The sequence below is a fragment of the Silene latifolia genome, chromosome 9 (genome assembly GCF_048544455.1).
Source record: "Silene latifolia isolate original U9 population chromosome 9, ASM4854445v1, whole genome shotgun sequence".
Classification (NCBI taxonomy): domain Eukaryota; kingdom Viridiplantae; phylum Streptophyta; class Magnoliopsida; order Caryophyllales; family Caryophyllaceae; genus Silene; species Silene latifolia.
In genome coordinates this window covers 139,316,383-139,332,105 of record NC_133534.1, presented here as the reverse complement: position 1 = coordinate 139,332,105, position 15,723 = coordinate 139,316,383, and the positions used below count along the sequence as shown (strand labels likewise).

The following is a 15,723-nucleotide window of genomic DNA, read 5'->3' as shown; positions in this document are numbered from 1 at the left end:
TTTCTTCAAATTTTCAAACGACGGCAATTAAAACCGTCATTTCCGAAATAATGGTTGGAAATTAAATTCCACCATTTTCACCACCTAATGTCAACGGCAGCACATAAACCGTCACTTCAATTAAAAATGAAGATTTCAAATTCACTATTCCCATCAAATGTCAACGGCGGCACATAAACCGCCACTTCAAACGTAATAGCAAAATTTAAAATTTGCTATTTCCTTCAAAATTTGAATTCAACGGCGATCGAACCGCCACTTCAAATTCAAAAAGAATGACAAATGGTGAAGATTCCAAATTCACTATTCCTTCAAATACCAGCAGGGGGCTACCTCGCGGAACCCGCTCATTTAAAAAACAGTGATAGTGAAAATTCGACTTCACTATTTCCACAGCGGCATCATGAGTTCGCTACTTTCAAAACAAGACCATTTGACGCGGCAATGCTCATGGTCCGTTAACCGACCGCCATGGCTCGCGAGCCTTACTACGCGCCATGGCTGGCGAGCCTTACTACGCACCAGGGCTGGCGAGCCTTACTACGCACCATGGCTGGCGAGCCTTACTACGCATCATGGTTGGCGAGTCTTTGTCCGCAAACACATCCCGAAGATGCCTCGGGTACATTTCCTTATCTTGGCTGGCGAGCCTTTGTCCGCAAACACATCAAGGACACATCTCGAAGATGCCTCGGGTACATTTCCTTATTTTGGCTGGCGAGCCTTTGTCTGCAAACACATCAAGGACACAACCCGAAGATGCCTCGGGTACATTTCCTTATCTTAACTGGCGAGCCTTTATCCACAAACACCTCAAGGACACATCCTGAAGATGCCTCGGGTACATTTCCTTGTCACAGCTGGCGAGCCTTTGTCCGCAAACGCGCTTTCAAACCGAATCGTGTTCAAATACCCATCTTCTAACACGTTTTATAACGTTTTCTAAAAAGTCAGAACACGACACATAAACCATGGGCTGACCCGCGCCTAAACAGACCCTCCATTTCTCATTTTCAAAACCAGGAAGAGGCCCCTTATACCGTCGGCTGGCTCGGGCCTCATGTAGCCGTCTGGTACAGGACCTGTTCCCTTTTCCAGCATGAGTCTAGGACGATCCCGACTCCGGTTAATTCGGATATAGGACGGATCAAATGACTATTTGTTTATTCAAAACTACATTTGCAAAATGCCTTACTAAGACAAATGGATCATGTTATGCACCATAAACCTAATACGGTAAGTGGATGCTTAGTTTCCGTCTCGCATGCAAATCAATCATTAATCCAACTCGACATCTTATACTTGATACTTGGATCAAATCAACCGACTTAGAAAGCTCTCACATGTTAGGTTTAAATTATTGGATGCGCATTAATGCAATTAAACCGTTTTATCAACTTTTGCATTCAACCAACCAAGATCGATCAGTAGAGGCCGCTAACGCGGGCGGGATTGGGTGTCTGATTAAAGGGCTTCCTAATACGTACCTTCACCTCTTATTCAGAAACTTTGGATAGTGGACGACCTTATCCAGGGCGTAAGAGAGTCATTCTAGAGATAGGATGCTAAAGAGGGACGATTTCCTTATCTTTAGTACCTATGTCAAACGCTGCTTTGTGCTTCGATTTGACCGAGGTATAAAGTGGAATTCGAACGGGTTCCAAGCATCCCACAAATGCTTGGTGGTGACTCCGAACATCTCTAATCGTTTCGAGACCCTTACCGAGACGAAACTGACCGACCTAAAACGATCCGGTCGAAAGCATTTTTACGCCGCCGAGCGTGGCTTTCAAAAGACCGCTGCATGTCTACAGATTGGCTTGGCGTGCAGGTGGCCCGTGACTACGGACCGGTAGGTGGACCCCTAAATCCACGGACCGAGACGTGCCCCATGTCCACAATTTCTCTATAAATACCCCCCAAGCACCACCATTTACAACCACGCGAGAGTCCGCCCCATCTTTCTCCCTTAAAATTCTAGACCTCGATTTCTAAAGTAAAAAACCGAGACGTGTTTTCGACCTACCAATTGAAAACACGAGCCTTATACATTTTTTGGTACCGTCATCGTGCATTAAAAATACTTGGCTTACCACTTCGACCAACTACACTCACACTAAAGCAAAGCAACACTGTATTTACAAAAAGTTTTTTTCAAATCGAGCTTTCCGACTAACAAGTTATACACTTTGTCGATTTCTCGTCAAGCAACCGAACATATAAGTATGAGGGTGTAATTAATCCTCCTCTTTCATGTCCTTTTTACTGTTTTCCTGATTTCACATCATAAAACACGCATAACACGATTCAAAACTTGGAAAGATCAAGCCAAAACCGAGTTTTGGTCAGAGACAGAAGCTCGTTGCCTCACCTAGAGGCTCGCGCCTCATATGGCTTCTCAGGTCAGAACTCAACGTGTTTGAGTTCATCATTCCTCAATGTTTTATTTCGTTTTTCTTTTCCTTCTTAAAACAGTTTTTATTACCATTTTAAATCATTTTTATGATAAACATTTTTAACCATAAATCATAATCACCCTTGGTTCTTTATACCATGACGGTTAAATCGGTGTTTCAGTGACACTATTGGTTAATTACACTCTAAAGGGTATTTTAACACTCTTTTCTTCATTTTAACAATATTTTCTCATTCAAGCACATTTGCAAGCATTTTAGTCATATTCATAATCATCCTTAGTTCTACATACCATGTCAGATTATTCCCGAGTACGATGATAAACTTTGACTAATTACAAAGCAATGTACTTAATACAATTAGTTCATATCAAGCACTTTCCATTTTATTTCAATTCATTTTCCCCTTTGTCTTAACCATATTGCATGTCACCCTTGGCTAACATACATGCCACGTCGATTTAATTCGAGTGCGGTGATGAAACAATTGAGAAAATATATTTCATATGTTTATTTACAAAATTATTCACGTCAAGCTTGCAAATTCAAACCCGACAACGAATATCATCAACATAATGATGAATACTCCGATTCATATTTTATACTTGGATACAAATGCCATCTTAACGACCTTTTCCACAAAAGCGATTTTAACAACCTTTTAAATGATTTTAACAATCTTTTGCAGAACCAAAAGGTTCACTTAGGCTGCCGCCTGACCCGCGCCCCAATGCTCTTCTGTTCTTCACCTTTTACAAAACCAGGGGGAACCCCTTACACCGCTCATAGGCTCGCGCCTCAAAGGCTGCCTGACACTCTTTCTGCCTCGTTTTCAACACTTGTCTAGGACGATCTCGATTTCTGTTAATCCGGATACAGGAGGGATCAGATTGACGAGTTAACATTTTACATTTCACATTTTAAAACACACTTCTTTTTAGACAAATGGATCGTGTTAAGCACCGTAAACCTAACTTGGTAAATGGATGTTTAATTTCCGTCTTTGCATGCAAATCAACCTTTCAATCCAACTCCACATCAATTAATTGATACTTGGATAAACAACCGACATATCAAATTTCACATGTTAGGTTTAAACTTGTGGATGCGCATTCATGCATTTAACCAAGATCGATCAGTAGAGGCCACTAACGAGGGCAGGATTGGCTGTCCGATTAAAGGGCTTCCCAATACGTACCCTCACCTCTTACTCAGAATCTTTAAATAGTGGATGGCCATATACAGGGTGTACGGGAGTCATCCTAGCGATAGGATCCTAAAAGAGGGACGAGTCCTTATCTTTAGTACCTATGTGGCTATGTCAAGCACTACTTTGTGCTTCGTTTGACCGGGTATAAAGTGGATTTCAAACGGATTTCGGGCATCCCATAATTGCTTGGTGGTGACTTCGAACATCTCTGCATCGTTTTCGAGACCTTCATCGAGACGAAACTGACCGATCTAAAGCGATCCAGTCGAAAGCATTTCTACGTCCCCGAACGTTGCTTTCAGACTGCCGCATGTCCACAGCTCGGCGTGCGGGTGGCCCATGTCTACAGATTGGCGACTCCGTTGGGGAGAACTAGGACACTTGTGTCTTTGTGATCCCTAGATGGTGAAACTCAAATGAGACCTTGGTTGAATTGCATCATTTCATATTACGGTCATAAGTCGGGTTCCTTATCCGGCCTAACCTTTATCGACCAATTGGCTCGTCTCGTCGGCATGAGATTTCTCATCCCCGCGTTTTGAATCCCGATTGCGTCAAGCATAACATTGACGTCAAATATTTCTGTTTTGTCTAAGAGCATTCACTTCCTACGTGAACGAGGCTAGGGCGCCCTCCTTACACACTTTGTTTGGATCGGCACCCCTCTCGAAAATCAGGGATTGATCGCTTGGTGTGTAACACCCTTCTTAAGCCAAAACCCGTGTCAGCATTTACATAATATAATGAACTGTGACTGCCTATGTGCTATGTGATCATAAGTCCTTCCATGTCATTTCCAAACTTTGCAAAAACCCTTTTCGTGCTGTTATAATGGCCATTACAAACCTCGGTCTTTTGCCGACCATTGCAAATCACCCCTTTACGCCGTTGTAATGACGATTTCAAAACATGGTTCTTTACAACCATTTCAAAGAAACCTTTCATGCCGTCTTAATGATGATTTCAAAACTTGGTTTTTCACAACCACTTCAAACCAACCTTTCCTGCCGTCGTAATGACGAATTCAAAATTTGTTTTTTCACAACCACTTCAAAGCACCCTTTCACGCCGTAGTAATGACGATTTCAAAACTTGGCTCTTTACAACCATTACAAAACAACCTTTTACGACGTCATAATGACCATTTCAAAACCCGTTTTTCATAACCGTTTCAAAAGCACCTTCGCACCGACATAATGGATATTTGCACCGACGTAATGGTCCTTTTGAAATCTCGAAAACAACGCACCGTTTTAGACCACAACACTCTCAAACTTTTCAAGCCTCGATTTTCAAAAATTTTATTTTTTGAATTTCGAAAACCAGTCTTCGGAAACGACAAACCATTTTCAAAGCCGTCACAACTTTATCTCAAACCGTCTTTTGAAAACAAACTTAAGACGACATTTTCAATCCTAACTAGCCTATTTTCAAAGATTCCTATTTTCGGAAATCGTCTATAAGGCAAAAAATGTATTTTTGAAAATTCTTATTTTCAAAAGTTTTAGTCCACCATTTCGATTCAGCCTCGTGTCTACCAAGTCAAAGCAAACGTACTTATGGGGCTTTACTTATGAGTCGTCTCACCACCGATACCCATTCAACATCATCACGCCAACAAGTTGAACCTGAGTTAAGGTCTAGTCAACACCGTCACACCGTCGATCGAGTCAGCACCGAGGTGCCACACATGGTCGCCTCGTTTCCTTGAGTCCGAGATGTTTTTTCGCCAGTGTGATTTCTGCGTTTAGTCGTTAACTCGTGTCGAATTGAGTTGTAGAATGAGCCGTTTTCTGCCTCAGACGGTGGCCCCGTCTTCAGCATCGTCCAACAACAATGATGATAACAACAAAGATCTCACAAATGCTCAACTAGCTAGAATGCTAACCGCCCTCAAAGTAACCCTAGTCGAGACCCGTATCAACACTCGAGAGAACATGGAGCCCAGAGAACATAACCTCGCACCCTTAACCGAAACTGAGAAAAGGATTAAGGTCTTGGAAGAACAACTTCTAGCCCACGGGAACAACATCCACCTTGAGAAAATCGAAGGTTCGAACCCATCGGGAATCAACTACCTGACAACTTCACCTTAACCGATGTACCCAAATTCAAGGGAGTGGAGGACCCACTCAACCATATCCGTACCTTCAAGGATTATGTGTTAATCAAGGGAGTCAAACAGGAACTCTTTACCCGGATCTTCTCGTCATCGCTGGAACCGATTCCCCGCCAATTGTACTATTCCCTTTACCCAAAGAGCATCACCACCTGGGACGAGGTTGCCGTCGAGTTTGCTAAGTAATATGCCTATAATGTCGAAATTCAAGCCAATACCCACACCCTTGAGATCCTCACCTAAAATGTCAAGGAGGGGTTCACCGAATTCCTAACCCGCCGGAGAAGGGTGAGCACCCAATTGATGAGAAAACCAAGTGAATCAACCTTGGTGGAGAAATTCATCAACAACCTATGTCCGGTATATGCTAATATTCAAAGGTATCAGAACATCAAAACCTTCGAGGATCTCCACATCCTTGGGACCCGTATTAAGGATGACCTGCGCAAGGGTGTCTTGGCCAAAACCACGAGTAGAGGCTACCAAGGGTCTACATCAATCGGGCCCCATCCTTATAGCCAAACCAACAAAATCGACGAGGTCAACCTCCTAGAACCAATAGGAAAGAAAGTCGAATGTCCCCAAAGGACGTTCACCAATTTATGCTCAACATATGTTACACCTTGAAGAGGCTCATGGAACAAGAGAAATTGCAACCAATCGGGCCAACTCCAGACCCGCCTGAAGCGAAGATAACTCGTTTCTGGAACCCAAACGCCTATTGCCAATATCACCAAGGCAAAGGCCATGACACCGAAACCTGCTTCAAGATCAAACACGTCATCCATGATTGAGAAGGGCAAATTGCCCCTACCTCCACCTGCAAAACCGAACAACAAAAACGAACCCTTTGGGAATTCATGCCATTTCAGACGATGAGACAACTCTAGATTGCTCCCATGTTATCTTGCCCATTGAGGGCGAAATTAATGCCTTGGGAAACGAGGCCTCGGACGGCATGTTCATATTCAGCGCCGCCTTCATACTTGCCATCTTTCAGCATATCGAGAAGACCACTGCCAGTCTCTCTGAGAGGATCACCCGACTTGAAGATGCTTACCACAGACACATCTTCAACCCATCAACACCCATGCTGCGCCTGAGGGAGGGTCCACAAAGAACCCAAAACTCCAATTCCAAGGCGGACCACCTCCACGGCCATTCTAGCACGCATCCTCCAAAACAACTCACAACTATCACCTCCATAGAAATCACCCTAACAAAAATCATCCCCACAAAAATTACCCATCAAAAAATACTCCTTCCATGTTTGCTCATGACCCCGAAATCAATGGCATTTGGAGAGATGACGCAGACGACGTCTACATCGTCAAGGGAAGAAGAAAGCAAACTTTCCAAGTCAAAGACAAGCACAAAAACAAAACCATTCGCCGATAAGCGTAGAACAAGTTATTAAACGTCTCCAATAATGAGTTCTAACATCCTATCAACGTTAAAACCAAATGAAAATGATGATCCACTCAGATTTTCTTTTGCAAAAGCCAGATTGAAAGTAAAAGATCCATTTTCAAACTCTAAAGAAGTCAAGTTTTTGAAAATGTAACATTAATCTTCGACAAAGAATCAAATTTTTCCCAGAACCAACCAAATTGAAAACAAATTTTCATTTTCAAACTTTTAAAATAAGTAAAGTTTTGCCAAAGTGATACAAAATTTTAACCATGAATCGAAACTGGTAACCCAAATTGGTTAGAAATTACACAAAATGAAAAACGACTTAGACATCATAGTCATAAATTACGGTAAAGGAATCTACGCACACAAACAAAATGAAACTAAACCGAACTTTTAAGAGTAGAGAGCCACGATAAGTTCAACAAGGAGGTTAAAGAATATAGAGTTTTCTAGACCACAAGCATCAATCTCAAAGGAGGGTCACAACGGAACGAGTAAGAGGGGTATGAACGGTAAAGCTTATGGTCAAAGGGAGAGAAAACTAGGCAACAAGGAAACGCCACGTACTCAAAACACATACAATAGCATCATCCTAAATGGTTCCGAAAACATTCTAATAAATTAAATCTCATAACAACATTACCTCCAAGGATTTCCTCAAAATAACTTACGCCACTTTAAATCTAAGCTACTCCATGAAACAAAGTACTTTACCACACTTGTGATTCAACGACTCCCAATCATTAAACATCCATAACGACTTCCACAAAATAAGGTCAAAACTACTAACAAACCTATACTCATCTCCAACAAATGTCAAAATATAAAATCAATCTATGTATGGTCATCAACATCCTAAAGGTATCTCTTTCCAAACTCACATCATAAAATTTATCACATCGTTACTCCTAAAGTAACAAAGTTCAACATACCAAACTTTTCAAATCTCAAACATAAACAACAAAGCCAAGTTCTATAAACTTAGTAACATATACAACTCACATCTTACACAAGGATTCCACTAATCAACCACACTCACTTCATGTCAAGCACATAAGCATAAGAAACATCAAGGTATGTCTCACCACACTACTTAAGCCTCTCCAACAACACAACCTCTCAAAACAAGGGTCATGGGTCAACCACAAACAATCTCCTCAAAAGCCAACTTATCCTACTAAGGTTAACATTCCATAAGACAAAGATGAAGGTTTCCATCAGGGGTCTTATCTAAAGCCCTTATAAATGTGTGAAGTTGTGGAAATTGGTTGCTTATGAACAGTAGGCCAGTAACTTTCATGCGGCTCACGTGAGATACAGTATATGCACTGTTGTTGCTTTTTAATCTTCTTTTATTATTGCTTCTCTCTTGCATCTCTCCATTGATTCTTCATCTCTCATTCTCCTTCTTTCCTAGATCTGATTAGTTTCTACTCTTTCATTCTCCTTTTCTGCATCTCTAATCATCTCTCATTATTTCTCATTTTCTAATCATCTTATCATTATTTCTTATTTTCAATCATGATATTTCTCTTCTTTTCTCTTAATTTTCCGATTTCTGATGATTTTATTAGCAAAATCTTCGACTAGGGAAGGAAATTGGAATGGAGATTTATGAGCCGATTGTTGCGATTTCATACGATTTCTGAGAAACGAAGGTAATTCTTCTTTCTTCTCATTTCCAATCAATTTATAGACTAATATTGTATATTAGATTGTTATACTAATTAGGAGTAAATTTCTGACAGATTGATTTAAGGCATAAGTTATGCAAAAACTGTAATTAATCGGTGTCTAATTAGGAGTTTTTCTATGTTAATCGGTTTAAAATTCGGTATACATCGTCACTGTTTAGCAAATATTCTGTACCTAGATATTTTGTTAGCAGAGGCATGTGTTCTTCATAATAAATTTAATTATGAATTTTTGTTGCTGATTTTGTGATTAGTTAATTTAGAGGGTGGTTAAAAACTGAATTAGCTTTTTGTTAAATCGGTTTGGTTAATTGTTTTAGTTGTTGTGGAGTTATGTGTTCAGGGAGTAGTTGTGGTGTGAGGCTGACAAATGATTATCCTTTTTACTAGCAAACTAATCAATTTTATGTTGATATGCTTAGATTGATGATATAGCTCAGTGTTGTGAAGCAGGCAAATAATGGCAGACAACCAAATTTTGTAAATGTAAGTCGCCTATTTGGAGACCGTTATCCAGACAAACTTTGTTTGGTAGCGAACTAATCAATTTGTGACTTTGAATTTGATGACGACTCAGTGCTCAGTTTGCTCTGTCTAAATTCGAGAAATGCAAGAAAAGAATCATGTAAGCCCTTTCTAATTTGTTTGATGTAGTTGGATAGTAGCATAGCTTGTAGCTGTTATACTTTTAAAGCTGTTGTATAGACGTATTCAAATAGAACATTTAGGTGCTTCAGCTTCTGATATACTTCAAATTCTTTGTATTACTTTTACATCTGCAGTGAAGCCGCTGAAAACGTACAAACCACGGAAGCAGGGGAGAGAGGCAGGTGAGAGAATCAATTCATGTGCTTTTATTTTTGACAATCCACTTCATACATGACAATTCCAGTCTTACACAAGACTTTGTCATTTATAAATGATTCTCTTATGCGAGCAGCATTGCTGGACACTGAGATACTGCATTAATGTTGCAAACTGATAATGAATATGAAGTCTTGCACCCATAATTTTTTAATGTGTTCTGCCCTTTGCTTGGTTTTTTCAGACATATGTAAGAATGTAACGCGAGAAAAGTGGCAGAGGAAAGTATTGTCTGGCTTTCTTGCTCCTCTTCCACTTTCAGATACTCTTATAAGGTTCTTGGGTACAGAAGAAAGTCTCTATACTTTGAATGTTCAGTACTATGCTTTTTCACATACTGATTTCGTCATCTATCTACTTTGAATTTCATTCTAATCATTGAATTTCATCCTAATCATCCTAATTATTGTCTTCTTTTACTAAATTGTTCAACTTTTGCTGCAGTGGAAATCGTTGGTTCTACCTGAGTGGTTCTCTTTTGGCTCCAATTCGGCAAACTCTACACCTTCTCAGGTATTACCCTTCCTTTGCTTATTGTTCCAGGTGATCCCATCGTATTTCACTCATAGGTTGAGGGTGAAATTGTTAGATTATTTAAATTGGGTAAAAAGGATTTTAATTTTGGTTAAAATTCCAATCAAGTTGCCGCAATGAGGAGGTATGAATGGTGGTGGTAAAGAGAAGGAAGGGGTGCTAGCAATGAAGGTTAATAGGACTAACCTGCTTGAGGCGGTTAGGCTTAGAGAGGTAGTATTGACGGCTAAGGGTTTGGAATAGAAGAAGATTGATTCCAAGATGAAAGCTAAGGTTAGTGCAGGCTGGGACTAAGCCTACCAGTTCGCAGAGGAGTTGCTGGTCATTTGTATTTCACTTCAAGCACCAACCAGTCCCCTACGACTGGCTCTTGCAATTAGTGTCGGACTTACGACAAGGTTCTTCTATGCTTATCTTAACAATGCATTTCAGGGTTTTAACCGTGTGCTTATTTAATATTTGTTTTGTCGAGACACAAAAAGGCAACAATTGATAATTCGGGGAGGAATATCGTTTTGCCATATTGATTTATTTTCATATATTTATTTCTACAGGTGAAATTTGGGCCTGCTCTCCGGGAAGTAGTGGTTGAGACAGCAGCGATAAACTTTGATGAAGAGAGTGATATGTCCGAAAAATGAAAAAGAGGAGCGACTTAGGTATGTATCAGCTTGATCAGAGTAACTTAGCTTGTTATTACTCTTGCATTTGCTTACTAAATCAAAATTCATGTTGCATATTAAAGTTTTTGACTGGGTAGCTTATATAATATACAGCTACATTGGTATAGACAATTAGTTGGTACCAAATTACGTAGGCATTTCTTAAAATTATCATATGTGGTGCATTTTAAAGATTGTGGAATAAATCAAGTATGCTTGTCTAACTGTGTTTAAGATAGTTCGCTGTGTAGGGGTATAAAATCTAGCTCCTTTTGTCTTTATTTTCAAATGTAAAATTTAATGGATTGAGAATTTCAATTTGTAAGTGCCAGGTTATATACTACTCTACTTCTTTCGTCAACAAGAGAAACACCTACGTGACGTGAGACTTTCTTCTCTGCATCGATAATCTTTACTCCGTATCACTCAGTTGAGAATGTTTGGGTTTACGGATGACCTTCATTTAATTTGCTGCAAGTTTACTCGAGAAATAAATACCAAAAGTCACCATTGATCCATGGACTCACCAGCACTTGTCTTGTTTGATGATACAGAATGTATGCGCTTTGGGCCTTTTTTCATGGACTCACCTGCAGCACTCGTGACGGAAAAGTTAACTTGGCCTAGAAGAGTTTTCTATGGACGCTATTGATAAGATGCTGAAATCCATTGGATTATGTGTGCTCACAATGTTAAAACCGAAATATGGAAAACTGGTAAACTATTCTAACATTTAGAATCGTTATTGTTTGATGGTACTTTCTACTTTTTTTTCTCCATTTTTATATAATACAAAACGGATTTCCTGCTGATGTACTTGGCTTACTCAGTTATCAGTGATGTAGACAAAGCTTTTGATAATCGTATACATAGCATTTAATTGGTTAATGCATTGTGGAATAATTTACAAGTTAGCTTTTGATAATCGTATGCATAGCATTTAATTGGCTAAGTACGCATCCATCTTCAGTTTAGTCGTTGTTGAGGCGGTTTCGGTTGAAAGATCATTTCTAATTTCATTCTGCAAGTCTTTTTTTTAGACCTTTCTTGTAGGAGTTGTGAAGTAGAATTGTTTGGTAATGGTTGAGGTATTGAAACCATTTAGCTCTCATATTGGTCTTTGTTGTTTGTGTATGGACGGGATGGTTTGGGTATACTTTGAGTTAAACTTGGTGATTTATAAAGGTGACTCTCCAGGCATAAGGGCCTACGGCCTACTGAAACATTATAGCCTGTGGTATTATTATTTTTTAACTCTTTTGAGAAGGGAGGGATTGGGTATTGTTGTTTCTATGTTCGGAATTGAGATAGATATATACAAGTCTGGGTCGTTTCTTATTGTGTGGATTATTTGACATTTCCCCGCTCAAGCTGAACCCACTGCATTCTAGATTAAAGCTTTCTTGGAGTCCAAGACTTGAAGTGAAGTATTAGTAGTTGAAACACTTGTAGGGTTTGGTAATAACTTGAATATACATGTTCTGTACCAATGCGAAGGGGGTGTGTCTTAAATGGTGAGCTAAGAATGGCGTACAATAAATTTTTTGTGCTTGTTAATGTAGCAGTTGCTACACACTTTTGTGTATTTGGGGTGCTGCAGCAGTGGCGCTTATAATCTAGAATTGGTAAAAAACATATCACTACAGGCCTGTACTTTCTTAACTACTTTTGAGAAAGCGGTTTCTATATGGCTTGCATGCTTGCGACAACTCTGACCTATGTTACGTTTAGTAGCTCTTTAATTCTGATTAAAAAATGCCATGCCACTACAGGCGTGCATTTTCTTGAGTATATGTTCTGAAATCTCAGATGAAGGATCTGTTTGGGGAAGAAAGTTACAAGATGGTCAGTTAAGAAGATACTGAGGACCAGGTGATTTAATCTACGGTTTAATGATCTCAACTTAATTATTTAGGGAAATATTAGCCTAATTGTTTTTGGATATTAGATATCTAATGAGATCGACTTAATTATTTGGGGGAATTTCTCATACGCACACACCTTGACTGCCATTATTTAAAGCTTGGGACCAATTGTCGTCTAAGATATTACCCGCCGGAGTATACTATTAGATGTTTACTCGCCGGAGTTTACCGTTCCTAATAACACGACTTCTGCCAGGTATAACTGCTAACCAGCTCACAATGCAATATGCAGGGTGCAGTTAGCTTCGATGTGCAAGGCATCCTACTTAAGCTTGCCAATAATTAGTGTAGAATTAGCGGGAATATGCGGTGGAGTATGTGAGAACTTAGGTAATTAACATTAGTATTTAAAGCTTAAAATAAAGTTAACTCGAGTATGTGAGAACTTGACTAAATGTTGTCTAATAAATTACTTATCGGGCTAAATAGCAGGCCTATGGTAAATTAAATGATCTATTGAAATTTAAGATTCTATTTATCTCTATATATGGCTTTAGCAGAAGCATCTCATAGGCAGTGCCACTTTGAGTCTCTTTACCGAGCATTGTTTTTACTATACTTACAGGTGTAGCTCCTTCTTCTGGATAGCAAGTTCCGATTTTCTCATCTTATGCATCACTTTATCTGTAGAAAGATCGCAGGTATGTTTCCTTGCTTCTTTTCAGCTTGATATAATCAGGTTTTAATAGTTATAGCGGTTCACTTTAGTTCATGCCTTCCCGTGTTGTCTATTCAGTGCACACGTAGCATCTTCTATTAATAACTTTCAACTGACATCTGGTGGAGTGGACATGGCCGGACTTTCGGCAGTAACTGAACTAGCTGGTCCATTATTAGGCAAAACATGCTTAGAATTCTAATTTTCTTATTAATTTAGTACCATGTTCCTATAGCAATCTTAACACACTACTCAGGTAGTCAGGAGTCCTGTTATTATGTGTCTTCAGAAGGTTACAGTGTTGTGGGTCTGTGACCACTTGCTACAGTGGGATTTGTGGAAAGGCAACAAAAGGGACACTTTTTTTGTGCTATTATGGTATTAGGATGTTTAGATGGTAACTTACAATCGCCGGCGTCATCTTCTAAAGGATGTCGAAATGTGGTGAGGCAAAGGGTGAAAGTGAGAGGCTGTTAGAATGCATTTGTACGCATAAAAAAAAAGGTAATCAATAATAGTACCAGGAGAGTAAGATTAGTATTTAATTAGTGGAGAAGTTGAATGAGTTTTTGGCATTTTGTTCTTTAATAATTACTCCCTCCATACCACACCAATGGTAACATGGACCCACTTTTTGTGAGGAGAAAAGTGGGTCCATGTTACCATTGGTGTGGTATGGAGGGAGTAGTTTACAAAACTCATTTAAGACGGTCATATAAGTTTTAACCTTGAGACGAGTCAAGTATCTCACATAAGACAATAACAGAATGCATTGTGATTAGCAAAATCGCCAAAATGTATGCCCCGTCTATACATGTGGAGGGTTATTTGACCCGTTCTATTCTTAAGATTGATATATCTGTCTTAAGGAAGACCTATGTAGTTAATATCATTTTTTTTGATAAGGTAAAGAAATGTAGTTAATATCATACTTCATCCTTTAAATGATACAAAATAAAGGGCATTGTAATTATGTGCTGTAAAAAACCCATGAAAAAAACTATTTAATAGAACAAAATTAGAAATTCCAAAAATCATCATGTGCTGTAAAAAACCCATGAAAAAAAGCTTTTGTGTAGATTAGGTTCTGATTTGTTTGTGAATTGGTATAGAGTTTTGGTCAATTATAAATGGAGAGCCAAGGAGATGGAATGTCTTTGGGATTCGTTAATACGAGTTAGCAGTGTAATGTGTGCGTGCATTCACTCTTCAAATTCAGAGCTTTGAGTGTTCTCTTTGACTTGAATTTCCTGAGCTCTTTATAGATGCGTCCATACTGGTTTAATTGTTCATTCACGTGTCACTAGCCTGTACGAGAGTTATCAAGCAGATCGAGAAAAATTAGACACAAAAAGTCAGTTCAATTTCTGCATATCTAATAGCATTTGTATGTGTCATAAATTTGTTGATAGAGAGTTAGAGAGTGATCATACTGCACAAGGAAATTGATGAGAGGCATGTTCTAGAATTTGTAATGTAGCGCACAAGTAATACCAGTAGAATCCTTACGGTGGATGGCTTCGGGCAAATCCTCAGAATATGAACAGGTTGCATGATGGGTATTTGCACATGCATAATCACAAGTAATGATAATCAGAAGATAAGCTTGTCCATGATTGAGCGAAGATTGACAAGTTGGGTACATCAGCTGATGATCGGAATCTCACTAATGTGTAAATCTATTAAGTTTGTAGGTAATGTTTTTTTTTATGTGCAAATGGCAAGTAATTTAAGGTACGGCTCTTAAAGGCTTTGTTTATGCTAGCCAATTTTTTATATGAATAAACGAAATTTATGAAATAGTTCCTTAAGTATATGAGTTAGAAGTAATAGAACATTGACGTCATTTTTTTTTTGGGTGAAATGTGAATTTCTCATTAATATGCAATAGAAACCATTACAACATACATGTTACTTAGCTTACTTTCTCATTAGATCATATCTAGCCTAATCACATCAAATGCTTAAGTCTAAACCACTGCTTTTCACATCTGCTCATACTACAAACATCTATGGCTTTTAACCGGCCCCTAATGCTCTCTTGAATCTTCTTAACAGCAACACAAGGGTGAGGAACACACATCTCCACCCTGCATTGATTCCTACTCTCCTAAATGTAGTACATTAAGCCTGCCACAACAGTCATAGTGACCTGCTTTCATAATAAAGACCTGCATCTCCACCCAACATCCATGGTATAAGTTCTCCATGCCAGTGAAGCCCTAAT

The 15,723-nt window shown here is 39.2% G+C and overlaps 1 long non-coding RNA gene across 17 annotated transcripts; it reads left to right on the top strand.

Annotated features, from left to right (window-relative positions):
* The first annotated feature begins 8,446 nt into the window (after nt 1–8,446).
* On the top strand, nt 8,447–14,084 carry LOC141600112 (uncharacterized). Of its 17 annotated transcripts, none has more exons than XR_012524166.1 (10): nt 8,447–8,817; nt 9,276–9,478; nt 9,636–9,683; nt 9,902–9,992; nt 10,162–10,230; nt 10,806–10,910; nt 11,468–11,629; nt 12,686–12,785; nt 13,071–13,168; nt 13,404–14,084. It is a non-coding gene; the product is annotated as an uncharacterized LOC141600112 (long non-coding RNA). The 17 variants fall into 17 exon arrangements; XR_012524163.1 differs by having other exon boundaries at nt 10,360–10,910; XR_012524167.1 differs by having other exon boundaries at nt 9,902–10,000.
* The last annotated feature ends 1,639 nt before the right edge of the window (nt 14,085–15,723 follow it).